At 38.9% G+C, this 17,133-nt stretch overlaps 1 protein-coding gene across 1 annotated transcript in view; it reads left to right on the top strand.

Moving 5' to 3' along the window:
• Nucleotides 1-17,133, top strand: part of LOC137233651 (protein odr-4 homolog) — a 314,386-nt gene that overhangs the window by 263,949 nt on the left and 33,304 nt on the right. The window lies entirely within an intron of this gene.

Below are 17,133 nucleotides of genomic sequence, written 5' to 3'. Positions count from 1 at the left end.
GGAAATTCTATTGCTTTCATAATTAATAATGCATTTGTTAATTTTCAGAATATCTTTACCCAATATGCCGTCGGATGGAATATTAAAGTCTTCATTTACTACATGTAAAGTATGTTTAAGAGAAAAGTTTGAAAATTTTAAATTTACGGTAATTTTACCTAAAGTGGAAACTGAATTGGAGGTGACACCGGTAATGTTAATAATGTCGTTTGTATTTGAGGAAATATTACTGTCTATACATGATATTTTTACTAAGGAAATGTTTGGGTAAAAGCCACGATGAATTTCTGAATGTATTGTTACCACGCGATCGAAAAGCTAAAACCTGACGCTCGTTGTTTTATTCTACAATTAATTTCGCTACTACGTTTTTCGGATCAGTAAATGCCGTTGAGGCTAAAATAGTTTTGACTAAATCGGATCTTGGATTTAAACGACACACGTTAGCCGTTTGTTCGACTGCCATTTCATGAGCTTTCGCTTGAGTGATCCCTTCAATAACACTACTCAAAAAAATGTTGATCAACTTTAGTCTCCAAGAATAATAGATAGGCCTTTCCTAAAGTGAAATTTTCTCCTGATTCCGAATATGACCTCCATTTTCCTGTGGCAGATCTAGTTTCAGAGATATCAGCGAAAATATGAAAATTCCCATTTTGCATATAGGTACGGCAAAAATTTGTATTTTTCATTTTTTCGTTTTAAACTGTTGAATTATGCATTATACTAATTCCCATAAAAATTGCTTGCCTTCACCTCCCTTAAGAATCTTCAGTAGTTTGGCCACTATGCCAAAAAACGTTCAAGAAATGTTAAAAAAAAAAGAAATTTTTTACAAAATTTCAGATTTAACCACTTTAAAATAGGAAAAATTCTATTGACGAAAAAAAGTTAGCCCTCCTATGTTGTAGGTAATTTAATTAGGAAAATTTTAAGCATACCAGTACAATAATCAGACGTCCCGTTGAGACTATAGCCCCGTTAACTTGCAAGCGTCTATCGTACAATTTTTTATAGAGACAATTTTTATTCAAACTACATTTTTATTTTTTATAACGTTTTATTATAGACATATGTTTGCACGTTAAACTGTATTCAATTGAGTAATATGAGTATAAATCAGCAATTCAGTAAAAAACAACAAAATACATATAAACATACATACATATCTACATCTAAAAAAAGTTAAATTGGGCGATTTTACCGTGGTGGTCAATAGTGAGGGACGTGGGTGCTTTAACTACCCGTTTATAATTTTCTGGGTTTGTCTCCCGTATTAATTTCCAGCAATAAACTCCCATCATTTCTTCATTCCAAAAACCTTGGTAACGCTTTTCAAAAATCATGAGGTCTTGGTGAAACCTTTTACCCTGTTCATCACTTTCAGCACCTCGGTTTGCGGGAAAATTATCCAAATGTGAATGCAAAAAATGCATTTTGAGGGACATGTTGCATTTCATAGGACTGTAGTTTTTCAACAAGGTTTTGACCATCTCTCTATTGTTGGGATCTTTGTTGTTGCCAAGAAATCCACTAACGACTTGCTTAAAGCTGTCCCAAGCCGCTACTTCTACTAACGATAAATGATTCGCAAAATTTTCGTCTTTCAGCAACTTTCTAATTTGCGGACCAACAAATATACCTTCTTTTAATTTGGCTTGAGTTATTTTAGGGCAAAATTTCGTTGGGTACTGGAAGGATGGCGCGTCCTTATTTGAAGCCTTTACAAAATTTTTCACTAATCCTAATTTGATGTGAAAAATAACTCGTTCGGGATTTACTAAAGGCGGGTTTTGCGATATTGAAGGCACCTGGTTCGTATTCAGCTCTTGGTGGCCAGTTTTCCTGAGTATAATGGGTTTCTCTAGCACGGCTGTTCCAAAGACAGAGAAAATAGCAATATTTAGTGAAACCTCATTGAAGTCCGAGAATTATAGCCACAACCTGGGATGTTTTTCATATACTATTTATTTTAAATTGTACCGCCGAAACTGTTTACCTTTAAGTCCGCACAAATTTTCCAATTAAATTGTTTATATTGAATGAGCTCAAGTAAATTGGATATGCTTAAATAAGTTTCTTCAGTATTCTTAGAATGTGCCACTGGTATTGACGGTAACGAATTTCCTTTATGGAATAATGCTGCTTTTAAACTATGCTTTGAGCTGTCTATAAACAAGCGCCAATCATCCACTTTATTTTCTAATTTTAGTGCTTCAAATAAACCTTGAACATTATTGTAGTAGCAAATATTTTCACTTTTAGTAAAAAAAGAAGAGAAAGTCTTGTGTCTATTTCGAAATTTGGAAGAACTTGTCGAAGGGCCCAGGCTGCCCCATTGCTGCAAACGAGATCTTAGAACTTCGCTATCAAATTTCGATAATTTCAAATCTCTGGCCAAGTCATTAAGTTCGGCTTGTGAGACTCGATGTGGGACCTCTCCTTGTTCACTGTCTGAATTATCTGCTTCGGAGTCACTTTCGCTGAGGTTTTAGTTTTTTAGCTGATGCCACATTTGGATAACTTATTAATTTCCTCTTTTTTCTCGTTTTACCTTTAAGGTCTTCACGCAAAAATAGCATTGGTCGTGGTTAAGGGGTTCAGTCCACATCATTGGAACACCAAACTTCATGTTATGACCTTTATCCGATACCCATCTCATTAAATTTAATCTACAGGAGGTGCAAATAAAATGAGGTGTCCAAGATTTATCGAGATTTTTTACACGGAAACCGAAATAATTAAAGTATGCATCTTTGACGGAATTAGTTATTTTCCGAGCTGAGTTTCCGAAAATATAATGTCCGCAAATAAAGCAAAAATCATCCGGATTATTTTTACATTTAACATCTCTTTTTCAATAAGCCATTTCGTAAACACATCTACCGATATAGTATGTATAATTTTGCAGTGCAATTTGCAAAACAAAATTTACAACAAACAGTAGTGACAATTAAGTACTTGATGTCTTTTTAAATTTATTAGACCCTAAGATAAAGTGACCAAATGAAATGTCTTGCCAATTTTATCAAAGGAATACTAAAATTTTAGGATAGACGCTTGCAAGTTAACGGGGCTATAGTCTCAACGGCACGTGCAATTGTTGTACTTAAAATTTTCGTAGGTAAATTACCTACAACATAGGAGGGCTAACTTTTTTTCGTCCATAGAATTTTTCCGATTTTAAAGTGGTTAAATTTGAAATTAGGTAAAAAAAATTCTTTTTTTTTTTCTGAAAATTGTTTCAACGTTTTTTGGCATAGTGGCCAAAGTACTGAAAATACTGAAAGGAGGTGAAGGCAAGAAATGTTTATGGGAATCAGTATAATGTATAATTACCCAGTTTAAAACGAAAAAATGAAAACTACAAATTTTTGCCGTACCTATATGAAGTAGTGTTCTGCAAAAATGGGAATTTTCATATTTTCGCCGATATCTCGGAAACTAGATCTGCCAAGTGAGTCAGCTAAATCTTCAACTTTTTTGGCAAAATCTGTATAATTGTTGTTGTTAAAGTACAACGCCGCAATTTTCCCTGCTACAACTTTCGAGTTCTTTCGTAATAGTTATAGTAACAATACTCATGGCGCTAGAGGTGTTTTGTACAAATCTAGAATAGCCTAAAATGTCGTCGCGAAAATGTAAATATGAAGCTGGTGCTTTTTTTTATATATGTGGGCAATTTATTAAAGTCCGAGATATAAAATTTGAATTAAATACATCTCTCATCCTCTGTGAAGCCTACGAAGCATATTTTGGATGTCCTGTTTGGAATCAATACAAGACATATTGCTTGTAGTTATTGTAAAGAATGTTGTAAAAGATGTTTGGAAGGTAAGATTATTTAAATAGTAATTTAAATAAAGTAGACATATTGATTTCTCTTTCTAATTTTAGGTTGGTATCGAGGTTAGAAAAGATCTATGAAATATGCAACACCAAGAATCTGGCGAGTACAAGAGACAACGTTAAAGACTGCTACTTTTGCATTGTGAATCCGAGTAAAAGACGTAGAGGTAAAAATGCAAACCCTATCGAATATCAGGATCTTGAATCTTCTTCTGCTCCAGTAGCACACGATCTGACACGACCAGTACTGGAGCCACCGAAAAAATTATCGCAGAGAAGTGGGTCATCTCTTAGTTCTTATAAAAGCAATGCCGAGTGTGGAGTTTTACCGACACCAGAAAAACCAATACATGATTTCATCACTACTGAAGATTTTAATGATTTGATTAGAGATTTAAATTTACCAAAAAGTAAAGCAGAGCTTTTAGGCTCTTCTTCGAACAACGTTATCAAGGCCAATATAATGAAAACATGATGGGAGACTATATTTCGGGTTTATTGAGGGATAGTACATATGAACATAGAAGAAAAAGTAATAGTGTACACTTTTAAACCTTTTTTCACTTTTTTGTAAGTTATTTCGATATTAAAACTTAATAAAAATATGTATTTGAATTGTTTCATTTTCAAGTAAAAATTAAAACAGCAGATTTTGAAAAATTTCGTTCAAGCGGTTTCCTAAATAGGAAAGCCAACTTTTTCATGCCATATATTTTCTCCCGTCAAATTACGACCTAAATAATTGAAATTTAATTCTTTGAAGTCAAAGTCAAATTTTGTGTTGACCCGTGTTATATACCCAGTTGTGAGCCTAACATATGCGGATTTTCAAGTCAAGTGTCCCCACTCGAAAAACTTGATTTCTCTAAAATCCACCAAAGTTAGTAAAGAAATTGTCATTGTAGGGTACATATCCTGTGCGAAAGGAGTGACCGGAACATGGACGGATTGCGATAATGCAGGATGTCGAAAATTAGTTGATTTTTCCTGGCGCTTTTTTTCAATAAATATTTAGGCCATCAAGTTTCAGCGTACAAAAAAAAGTTTAGATGATTCTTGTAGAATTCCTTCCGATCTTTGAAAAATAATATACATTTTTAGTTGTGACACACACCTTTTCAACATTTTTGGGGATAATTACGCATAACCAATCTTAACTGAATATATTTATTTTGCACAGATCAGAGAATATGACTTGTCCCAAACCATTTTTTTCGCGATACCAGCTTATCCGGGGACAATTTGTTTTTGGAGAAATGTATTGTAATGAATTTTAACACATTACTTCTTTTGACCAAACTGCTGTAAAAAACAAATATTATTGCAAAATGAAATATAATTCTGTGATAATTCTTAATAAGCTACAATGTCAAAATTTTATTTGAGCTACTTCGTAAGTTTGACTTAAAAACTGTATTCATCCATCTTGAAAAAAGCGCGTAGCAACTCCTACTAAGGCCGCTCCAATCTTTTAAAGATCTTTGCATCGACTTCACAGACGATTGAAGATGTTGCGATATTATTTAAAACAATCTGGACCCGTATTACGTGTTACGATCAGTGACTGAAAACCATTTTCACTCAAGCAATAACTATGCAACTGTCAAACTGTTTTTAAAAACAAGTAAGGAAGGCTAAGTTCGGGTGTAACCGAACATTACATACTCAGTTGAGAGATATGGAGACAAAATCTGGAAAATCACCATGTAGGAAAATGAACCTAGGGTAACCCTGGAATGTGGTTGTATGACATGTGTATCAAATGGAAGGTATTAAAGAGTATTTTTTAGTGAGAGTAGGCCATAGTTCTATGGATGGACGACATTTAGGGATATCGCCATAAGGTGGACCAGGGCTGACTCTAGAATATGTTTGTACGATATGGGTATCAAATGAAAGGTGTTACTGAGCATTTTAAGAGGGAGTGGGCCTTAGGTCTATCGGTGGACGCCTTTTCGAGATATCGCCATTAAGGTGGACCAGGGGAGACTCTAGAATGTGTTTGTACGATATGGGTATCAAATGAAAGGTGGTAATGAGTATTTTAAAAGGGAATGGGCTTTAGTTCTATAGGTGAACGCCTTTTCGAGAAATCACCATAAAGGTGGACCAGGGGTGACTCTAGAATATGTTTGTACGATATGGGTATCAAATGAAAGCTGTTAATGAGTATTTTGAAAAGGAGTGATCCTTAGTTCCATAGGTGGACGCCGTTTCGAGATATCGCCATAAAGGTGGAAAAGGGGTGTCTCTAGAATGTGTTTGTACGATATGGGAATCAAATGAAAGGTGTTACTGAGCATTTTAAGAGGCAGTGGGCATTAGGTCTATAGGTGGACGCCTTTTCGAGATATCGCCATTAAGGTGGGACAGGGGTGACTCTAGAATGTTTGTACGATATGGGTATCAAACGGAAAGTGTTACTGAGAATTTTAAGAGGGAGTGGGCATTAGGTCTATAGGTGGACGCCTTTTCGAAATGTCGCCATTAGGGTGGGCCAGGGGTGACTCTAGAATGTGTTTGTATGATATGGGTATCAAATGAAAGATGGTAATGAGTATTTTAAAAGGGAGTAATCCTTAGTTATATAGGTGGACGCCTTTTCGAGATATCGCCATAAAGGTGGACCAAGGGTGACTCTAGAATGTTTGTACGATATGGGTATCAAACGAAAGGTGTTACTGAGCATTTTAAGAGGGAGTGGGCATGAGGTCTATAGGTGCACGCCTTTTCGAGATATCGCCTTTAGGGTGGGCCAGGGGTGACTCTAGAATGTTTGTACGATATGGGTATCAAACGAAAGGTGTTACTGAGCATTTTAAGAGGGAGTGGGCATTAGGTCTATAGGTGGACGCCTTTTCGAGATATCGCCATTAGGGTGGGCCAGGGGTGACTCTAGAATGTGTTTGTACGATATGGGTATCAAATGAAAGGTGGTAATGAGTATTTTAAAACGGAGTAATCCTTAGTTATATAGGTGGACGCCTTTTCGAGATATCGCCATAAAGGTGGACCAAGGGTGACTCTAGAATGTTTGTACGATATGGGTATCAAACGAAAGGTGTTACTGAGCATTTTAAGAGGGAGTGGGCATTAGGTCTATAGGTGGACGCCTTTTCGAGATATCGCCATTAGGGTGGGCCAGGGTGACTCTAGAATGTGTTTGTACGATATGGGTATCAAATGAAAGGTGGTAATGAGTATTTTAAAAGGGAGTAATCCTTAGTTCTATAGGTGGACGCCTTTTCGAGATATCGCCATAAAGGTGGACCAAGGGTGACTCTAGAATCTTTGTACGATATGGGTATCAAACGAAAGGTGTTACTGAACATTTTAAGAGGGAGTGGGCATTAGGTCTATAGGTGGACGCCTTTTCGAGATATCGCCATAAGGGTGGGCCAGGGGTGACTCTAGAATGTTTGTACGATATGGGTATCAAACGAAAGGTGTTACTGAGCATTTTAAGAGGGAGTGGACATTAGGTCTATAGGTGGACGCCTTTTCGAGATATCGCCATTAGGGTGGGCCAGGGGTGACTCTAGAATGTTTGTACGATATGGGTATCAAACGAAAGGTGTTACTGAGTATTTTAAGAGGGAGTGGGCATTAGGTCTATAGGTGGACGCCTTTTCGAGATATCGCCATTAGGGTGGGCCAGGGGTGACTCCAGAATGTGTTTGTACGATATGGATATCAAATTAAAGGTATTAATGAGGGTTTTAAAAGCGAGTGGCCCTTAGATGTATATGTGAAGGCGTTCTCGCGATATCGACCAAAATGTGGACCAGGTGATCCAGAAAATCATCTGTCGGGTACTGCTAATTTATTTATATATGCCATACCACTAACAGTATTCCTGCCAAGATTCCAAGGGCTGTTGATTTCGCCTTGTAGAACTTTTTCATTTTCTTCTACTTAATATGGTAGGTGTCACACCCATTTTACAAAGTTTTTTCCAAAGTTATATTTTTTCCGTCAATAAACCAATCCAGTTACCATGATTCATCCCTTTTTTCGTATTTGGTATAGAATTATGGCATTTTTTTCATTTTTCGTAATTTTCGATATCGATAAAGTGGGCGTGGTTATGGTCGGATTTCGGCCATTTTTTATACCAAGATAAAGTGAGTTCAGATAAGTACGTGGGCTAAGTTTAGTAAAGATATATCGGTTTTTGCTCAAGTTATTGTGTTAACGGCCGAGCGGAAGGACAGACGGTGGACTGTGTATAAAAACTGGGCGTGGCTTCCACCGATTTCGCCCATTTTCACAGAGAACAGTTACCGTCATAGAATCTATGCCCCTACCAAATTTGAGAAGGATTGGTAAATTTTTGTTCGACTTATGGCATTAAAAGTATTCTAGACAAACTAAAGGAAAATGGGCGGAGCCACGCCCATTTTGAAATTTTCTTTTATTTTTGTATTTTGTTGCACCATATCATAACTGGACTTGAACGTTGACATAATTTACTTATATAGAGTAAAGATATTAAATTTTTTGTTAAAATTTGACTTTTAAAAAAATTTTTTTTAAAAAGTGGGCGTGTTCTTCATCCAATTTTGCTAATTTTTATTTAGCACATATATAGTAATAGTTCCTGCCAAATTTCATCATAATATCTTCAACGACTGCCAAATTACAGCTTGCAAAACTTTTAAATTACCTTCTTGTAAAAGTGGGCGGTGCCACGCCCATTGTCCAAAATCTTACTAATTTTCTATTCTGCGTCATAACGGCAACCCATCTACCAAGTTTCATCGCTTTAGCCGCCTTTGGCAATGAATTATCGCATTTTTTCGGTTTTTCGAAATTTTCGATATCGAAAAAGTGGGCGTGGTTATAGTCCGATATCGTTCATTTTAAATAGCGATCTGAGATGAGTGAAGAGGATTTAAACTGCCTAGTTAGTTAATTGGTCCAACATAAATTCAATGCCGCTGAACCTCAATAAATGCAAATTCATGTCCCTCTCTAGAAATCTTTGCCAGCAGCCTCTTACGTAATTAATAATTTTTGTCTTCCATCAATAAACTATTTTGTGGACTTGGGAGTCACGATAGATGATAAACTTAGTTTCAACCTTCATATTAATGTTACTGTCAATAAGGCTAGAGGTGTTCTATCATTCGTGAAATGATGGTCTAAAGAATTTAGTGACCCTTATGTAACTAAAGCGCTTTTCATCACTTTAGTTATACCTATACTAGAATGCGGATCAATAGTCTGGAATCCACAATATCAAGTTCATGCAGATAGACTTGAATCAATACAAAACCAATTTCTACTTTTTTATGCGTATAATCTTCCGCCTTATACTAGTCGGTTGAAGCTTATCAATCTTCCAACTCTTGCAAATCGTAGAGAAATGCTAGGCGTTATATTTATGACTAAGCTCCTAATTGGATTTATTTCTAGTCCAATTCTTTTAAACGAAGTAAACTTTAACGTCCCATCACGAGTGTCAAGACATTACAAACCTGTTCTTTTGAGGCAGTGTAGAACTAACTTCGAATTGAATGAGCATTTTCGGTGTTTGTGTCATGATTTTAACACCCATTCTAATTCATTTGATATAACGGATTCACTTTTTACCATACAAAAAACTGTCTTATCCTATCTTAACTCGTAACAAACCAAAAAAAATTTAATTAACTAAATATGTTCACTTATTTAACAATGTAGTATGTATATGTATCATTTCTATTTATATTTTTTGTTATGTAAATTCTAACTGTTATGTATAGTACTCACCTGATGATGTTTATTCTGTAGCTGAGCAGTTTTAGATCTCGACGCTTAACAAACCTCCGCCTAACAACAAATCGGCCAAATCCATGCGTCATGCGGATGCGCCCCTCACGCCGGTCGGGCGGGCTTTGGAGGGTAATAATCCGTTGGGTATTATTATTATAAGTAGAAAGCTTTGAGAACCAGCATCAACACTAGCAACAACATCAGCACTGAAATCCAGCGAAGAATCAGTCTTGCCAATAAATGCTACTTTGGACTAGGTAGGCAATTGAAAAGTAAAGTCCTCTCTCGGCGAACGAAAATCATACTCTACAAGTCACTTATCGTACCCGTCCTGCTATATGGGGCAGAAGCATGGACCATGGCAACAGCAGATGAAGCGGCTTTGGGAGTGTTCGAGAGAAAAGTTCTTCGAAAGATTTATGGACCTCTACGCGTTGGCGATGGCGAGTACCGAAGAAGATTTAATGATGAGCTGTACGAGCTATACGCAGACATCAACATAGTCCAGCGAATTAAAACGCAGCGGCTGCGCTGGCTAGGCCATGTTATGCGAATCAAAGATGATGCTCCGGCCAAGAAAGTGTTGCTATCGGAACCCGACTATGGAAGCAGAGGTAGAGGGCGGCCCCCACTCCGTTGGAAGGACCAGGTGGAAAACGATTTGAACTCCCTTGGTGTGACCAATTGGCGCCGGTTGGCGGAGCGAAGGAGCGACTGGCGCGCCTTGTTGGACGGCTATAACCGTTTAGACGGTTAAGCGCCAATTAAGTAAGTAAGTAAGAAAGCTTTGAGATATGTGTATAGTTTGTCACATCATATTTTTTGCCTGACTTAAAAATTGGAGAAATCGAGGCTATTTTCCATCGGGCAATGAACTTAGCTCTCGCTAAAGAAAGATTGTAGATTTATTTAAGAGGAATACAGAGGAACAAACTGCATTTCTTTAATATAAATGAAGAGAGTCCACCTATAGCCTTGTTTTTTTGCACGTATATATGTCTACGTTTGCTGGTAAAAAAAACGCTTATCCTCACTTATACAGGATCCAGGGGGCGGCGAGGGGGGAAATCGCCCCGCTTTGATCAGGAACTTACGGAAATTATAAAAGTTTGTTTTAATTACATATAAAATATTAAAATTTTTAGCTTTTATATATGTATAATAATAATTGTGGCACGCTCTGACTTACACTATACATAATTTTACATAAAGATAAAAAATATGTAAAATTAAGTCAACCTATAGTTCTTTGGGCAGCTCTTAGTAGTTGATGGAACCTTTCTTCCTCCGGTCCGAAATTCGGTTAATGCAGCAGAAATTCTTTGAAAGTCGAGGGCTCGTACTTTATGAACAATGTGGAGAGTTGCTTAAATGTGGATAAACATTTAGTAATTTTCAGCTAAGATACTTACTTAATTGGCGCTTAACCGTCTAAACGGTTATGGCCGTCCAACAAGGCGCGCCAGTCGCTCCTTCGCTCCGCCAACCGGCGCCAATTGGTCACACTAAAGGAGTTTAAATCGTTTTCCACCTGGTCCTACCAACGGAGTGGGGCCGCCCTCTACCTCTGCTTCCATAGGCGGGTTCCGATAGAAACACTTTCTTGGCCGGAGCATCATCTTTCATTTGCATAACATGGCCTAGTCAGCGCAGCCGCTGTGTTTTAATTCGCTGGACTATGTTGATGTCTGCGTATAGCTCGTACAGCTCATCATTAAATCTTCTTCGGTACTCGCCATCGCCAACGCGTAGAGGTCCATAAATCTTTCGAAGAACTTTTCTCTCGAACACTCCCAAAGCCGCTTCATCTGCTGTTGTCATGGTCCATGCTTCTGCCACATATAGCAGGACGGGTACGATAAGTGACTTGTAGAGTGTGATTTTCGTTCGCCGAGAGAGGACTTTACTTTTCAATTGCCTACCTAGTCCAAAGTAGCATTTATTGGCAAGATTGATTCTTCGCTGGATTTCAGTGCTGATGTTGTTGCTAGTGTTGATGCTGGTTCCCAAATAAACGAAGTCTTTTACTATTTCGAAATTATGGCTGCCAACAGTAGCGTGATTGCCAAGGCGCATATGCGCTGACTCTTTGCTCGATGACAGCAGGTACTCGTTTTGTCCTCATTCACCATCAAACCCATCTTTGAGTGCTTAAGTTTTCGCATTTTATTAAGATAGGCTCATTTGCCGCATATTGCCCAATTTCCTCTAAAAGGCTTATAAGGTAAATTCCTTCTTTTAATGCTGTAGACAGTGCATAATATTCCGCTTCGGTTGTGCTTACTGCTACCGCACTCTGCTTCTTACTTTCCCAAGAAATTACACCACCGCTCATTAAGAATACGAATCCAGAGTACGATTTTCTATCTTTGGTGTCACCACCCCAATCTGCGTCAGAGTAGCCTTCTATTTCCTTTATATTGCCATCGTATTTCAACTTCAAACCGATAGTTTTTGCCAGGTAGCGTAATATATGTTTCGCGCCAACTTCGTGCTTACGGGTTGGGTTTGAATTGCATTCTGCCAATTTACTTACAGAATGTTGTATATCAGGGCGTGTAGATATTGCCAAATATAGTAACTCACCAATCAACTGCTGATATGATGTCTGCTCGATCTGTATGTCAGATTCGTCTACATCACCCACCTTATGCCCTGGATCCAAAGGTGTTGATACAGGACGGCAATCGACCATATCGTATTGTTTTAATAGATTACGTATATATTTAGACTGACATACTGTTACCGCACCAGTACTTCCACACCTGTCGATCTCCCAACCAAGGAAATATGAGATCGGTCCCTTATCAACGACCTTAAACTCTTTTGCGGGGTCGGCTTTAAACATGTTTATGTCTTCTAAACTTTGGCTACCTACAATTAAATCGTCTACATAGACTGCAATGACACATAAATTTCCGCCAATGTAGCGTATGTATAAACACTGCTCGTTCTTGCTCGGCAAAAACCCCATTTTATTGAGGACGGCATCAAGCGTGAAGTTCCACTCACGTCCTGACTGTTTGAGCCCGTAGATTGCTTGTGTAGCCGCAATACTCGATCTGGATATTTTTCATCTACAAAACCTTCAGGTTGTTGCATGTAACACTCTTCATTTAGAGAACTATTAAGGTAGGCTGCTGTGATATCCAACTGGTGAAGATGCATTTTATTTTCAGCTGCAAATGCAAGCAACATTCTTATTGTTGCATATCTTATGACTGGCGAGACTGTTTCTTTATAATTAATCCCATATTTTTGGCTACATCCTTTCGCCACTAATCTGGCCTTAAAACGTTCGATGCACTTCTCAAAGAGCGTATCAACTTCCCTGTTTGACGCTCTACCATGTTTTGGAATGTATTGAATTTATCAAGTACTTCTTCTTTAGATTTTATGAAGTAAACAAACATTTTTCTAGACCTATCGTCAATGAAGCTAAGAAAATATCGTGAGCCACCAATTGATTGAACGTTGAAAGGCCACATACGCCGGTGTGTATCAAGTCCAATACATTGTCAGCTTTACTTTCAGATTGTTGTGGGAACGGTTGCGTGTAAATTTTGCTGCGCATGCATGTAACACACGAATTATTTTCTTTAAAATGTGCTTTTTCTAATCCGCGCACTAATTGTTTTGTTTTCATTTGATGCGAGCATCCGAAATTTACGTGTCCAAGCCTCAAATGCCACATATGCAATACACACGAATACGCCGACTGCATTGTACTCTCAAACACAAACAAATCATTTTTGATATTTGCTTTCAAGGTTAACATTGCAATGTTTATCTTTTACGACAACACCCTGGTCTGAAAATGTCACCTACGCGCCGTTTTTAACACATTTTATAACTGAGAAAAAATTATGTTGGAAAGTGGGAGCATACAAGACATTTTTGAGCAGTAATTTGCCATTTGCCGTTGTCAATTTCACATCTCCCTTTCCTACTGCTGTGACGATTTGATTTCCAGGAATCGACACCATTTCCTCTACTTTTCCATTGAAACAAAAAAATCTTTGTTGTTACACAAATGTGATGTGGCACCACTATCCACAATCCACTCAGACCGGTTTTCGCAATTGTAGTAGTTGTTGATATTCGTGATTGCTGTGGTAGCTTGTGCATAGTATGAGCTTTCCTTCGATTCTTTTTGTTCTTTTGATTTTTTCGATTTACAGTTGTAAGCATAGTGCCCGCGTTTATGACAATGGTAGCATTTAACATTATTTTTCGACTTATAGTTTCCATGCAAAGTGGAAGTAGAATCATTAGGGTTCTTATTTTTGTCCATTCGATGTTGAGCTCCATTATTGTTGTTGTTCTGAGCAGAAAATGCATGCTGAATGCTTTCTTTAGTGTTTCGATTATTTCTTCGCTCGTATTCTTCTAGAAGTTTCACTTTTAATACGCCGTACTCCGGTAGTTCACCTCTTGTTTCCATGGCAATCACGAAGCCCTCAAAATGGTTTGGCAGACTCGATAGAAGTATGATGACCAATATCTCATTGTTTATGGCAATTCCGACCTCTGCTAATTTCTCAACAATGTCTTGAAATGAGTTTAAAAATTGTAGCATATTACCGTCATCCGACAAACGGAGATTCAACAGACTTTTATGTAGGGTAACTTTTCTAGTAGGATCTTTAGGTTTATAGATGGACTCCAATTTTCCCCACGCTTCCTTGGATTGCTTGCAATTTTTAATGTGGTTCAGTTGTGTTGGTTTGACTGACAAAACTATTGTAGCAAGCGCTTTCTCATCTAACGTATACCACTCTTCAGCATTGTCATCAGTCCGTGCTAGTTTACCAGACACGACTTTCCACTGATCCGAATGAATTAGCACACCACGCAGTTGCACGCACCATGAGTCATAGTTATACTCATCGAACTTTTCCATAGCGTATAGCTCATTTGCCATATCTGGGAATTCACTTATAATATGCTCACGTGACACTTGTTTGGATTTCATCGACTCTGGTTGCAGTAAAATGTCTTCAAACACGTCGTCATCTGTCGAATTTGATTCTTCAGTTATCTCTTGTTCTTCTACTTTACTTTGGCTTCGCGTCTTAGGTCTACCTGGGCCCATAACCTTTTGTTAGATTTAGAGGTCGTTACCTTTTGGCGTAACCGCGAAATAAAAGTATTCGTAGAAGTAAATTCAAAGATGTTTATTATTATTAAAGTCTCATCCACTTGAGTGATCGTTAACAACTAACTAGAATATCTCTCATTACAATAAGAAAAATGATATGATAAAGAGATAGAACAAAGACGTAATAGCTATTCGAGTTGCCAGATTATTTCAACACAAATTAGGTTTAGTATCCATCGTGACTCCCAAGTCAACAAAATAATTTACTGATACAAGACAGAAATTATTAATTACGTAAGAGGCTGCTGGCAAAAATCTCTGAGAGAGGCACATGAATTTACATTAATTGAGGCTCAGCGGCATTAACATCATCAGTATACATACAAATTTTGGAATATTTTATTGTGAGAATTGGACCGAGATTACTGCCCTGTGGGACGCCAGAGGGAACATTAATGACATCTGAAAGAGTGTTTTTAAAAATTACTTGTTGCGTTCTACCGCAGAGATACGAAGATATCCACTGGGTGAGACCAGGCCAAGCATTATCTCAAGTGTAGGATGTAGTGGATCCTCTGGAAGTGATAATGGAGGAATTCGGTTGAGGGAAATACCCACAGGGTCATCCGCAAATACCAAATACAGCATTTCATTTTTGCAATTTAATATATTGGTTAATTGTAGTGGACAAATGCGTGGTGGCAACGGCGCGCACCCACGTATTTGTTAAAGATTGGTTAAGGCGAAAAAAGAGGAAGAAAATAAAAACACCAAAAGGGTTTCGTATTAATAAAAAGGAATTCACAGTGTGCTTTTATTTATATAAATACAACAAGTGTTAAGAACTGGTTTAACAAATGTGGAAAATGATATATATGTAGTAATAATTATGAAAATTTGCACTTAGGTGAACGTGTGATTACGTGTACCTTTGCTGGCTGCTGGATTCAAAGAGGACGAGCCTCTTTGCGACATGAGCCGATGAACCCGAGATACAGCTCCATCGTTGGGTTTCCCGGCAACAAAGTTGCTATACCGCGGGCTCACAGCGGTAAAATCTAAGATACATGCGTACTACCACTCATACATGCCCGTGTGTATTAGTGATCACAAGCATATGTGGGTGGTAGTTAACGAAGGAAAATAACTAAGAAAATTATGTTACGAGGGAGGGGAGATATATTTAGGCCTGTGGCCTAAACATACCGGCCCCCTTGCCGTAAGCAACAAAGATAACATTAAAAAAAGGGGATGCCACGTGATCGCACGTCCAGTAAGGCGGTGTAATGGAAGAAGGCAGTGCAGATGCGGACTGCAAGCACTGCACGCCAGATGGTTGACCTCACGTTTCGCTCTCCTGTGGAAAAAGAAAAGAAGTTATTAGATATACGTACGTGGTTTTAAATTCCGTGCATTTTTACTTAAATATATATAAGATGGCGCATGTGTGAGGCGTGAAAGTCGGATATTTATTTTTGGCAGGCTCCCGAGACCACCAACCCGAACACGGTCGGTTGGGTTAGGAGACCACCAACTGTCGATGCCGGTGTACCGCTCACCATCATTTCGGCGTAAATGTCAGCGCCGTGTGTAAGCCGTATCGGTGATGAGCGGTAGAATTGCGGATCCGCCAGCCGCATGAACTCAAAGGGCGCGGCAATCTTGGGGTCCACATTGGACGGTGGACTCAAACGGAAATGGCCTTCGACGACGGCTGCTTGGGTTGTTATGCGCGTCGACGCTCCGAATTTGCCGCGCAGTATGAGGGTGCATTGTCCATGCCCTTGGCGCTCCAATTGTAAGTCGCGTACCAGCTCCGCATCGACGATCGTGCTGGTGGCGCAGGGATCAATAATGGCCCGAACCAGGTGTAAATGCCCACGCGATTCGATTCGTACGATGGCCGTCGGTGCAATGGGCACGAACGGCCGCATGATGGGCGATGGTGTAGCCTGGAGCAGCCGCCCTGTCCGGAAGCCTTCCGGCGTGTCGCGCGTTAGCTTCATTGTACTTTGGGCTTCAAGAGAGTATGGCGTCGATTTCTTTCGCCGTTGCTGCCTTGCGAGTTTGAACGATTTAGCTGACTTTCGATGGGGTCCGACTTCACGGTGCTCCAATTATTTTGTTGGTTTCGAGTTTTTTTCTCTTCCTCCGCCCTTCGTTCGTGCGGCAACAGCGGTCGGAAACTGCGCATTCCATTCCTGCTCGTTGACGGCCTCATTTCCGCTTTCGCATGCTCTTTTTCCGCTCTCTCTTTCTTCTTCCATCTCTTCTTCTTCCACCTGCTGAGCCCAGGATTTAGCCGGTCCCGAGAGGTTGATTGACAACGCGTCGTCGGACGTGTTGTCTTCGCCGTTTGTGGTCGTCTCGTCGCATACCGCTCGACGCTCATCTAAATGAAGCGTGGTGTGGTGCTTCTCTTGGCA

Source organism: Eurosta solidaginis, chromosome 5, assembly GCF_040869045.1.
Source record: "Eurosta solidaginis isolate ZX-2024a chromosome 5, ASM4086904v1, whole genome shotgun sequence".
Classification (NCBI taxonomy): Eukaryota; Metazoa; Arthropoda; class Insecta; order Diptera; family Tephritidae; genus Eurosta; species Eurosta solidaginis.
This window is presented reverse-complemented; position numbering and strand designations above follow the sequence as displayed.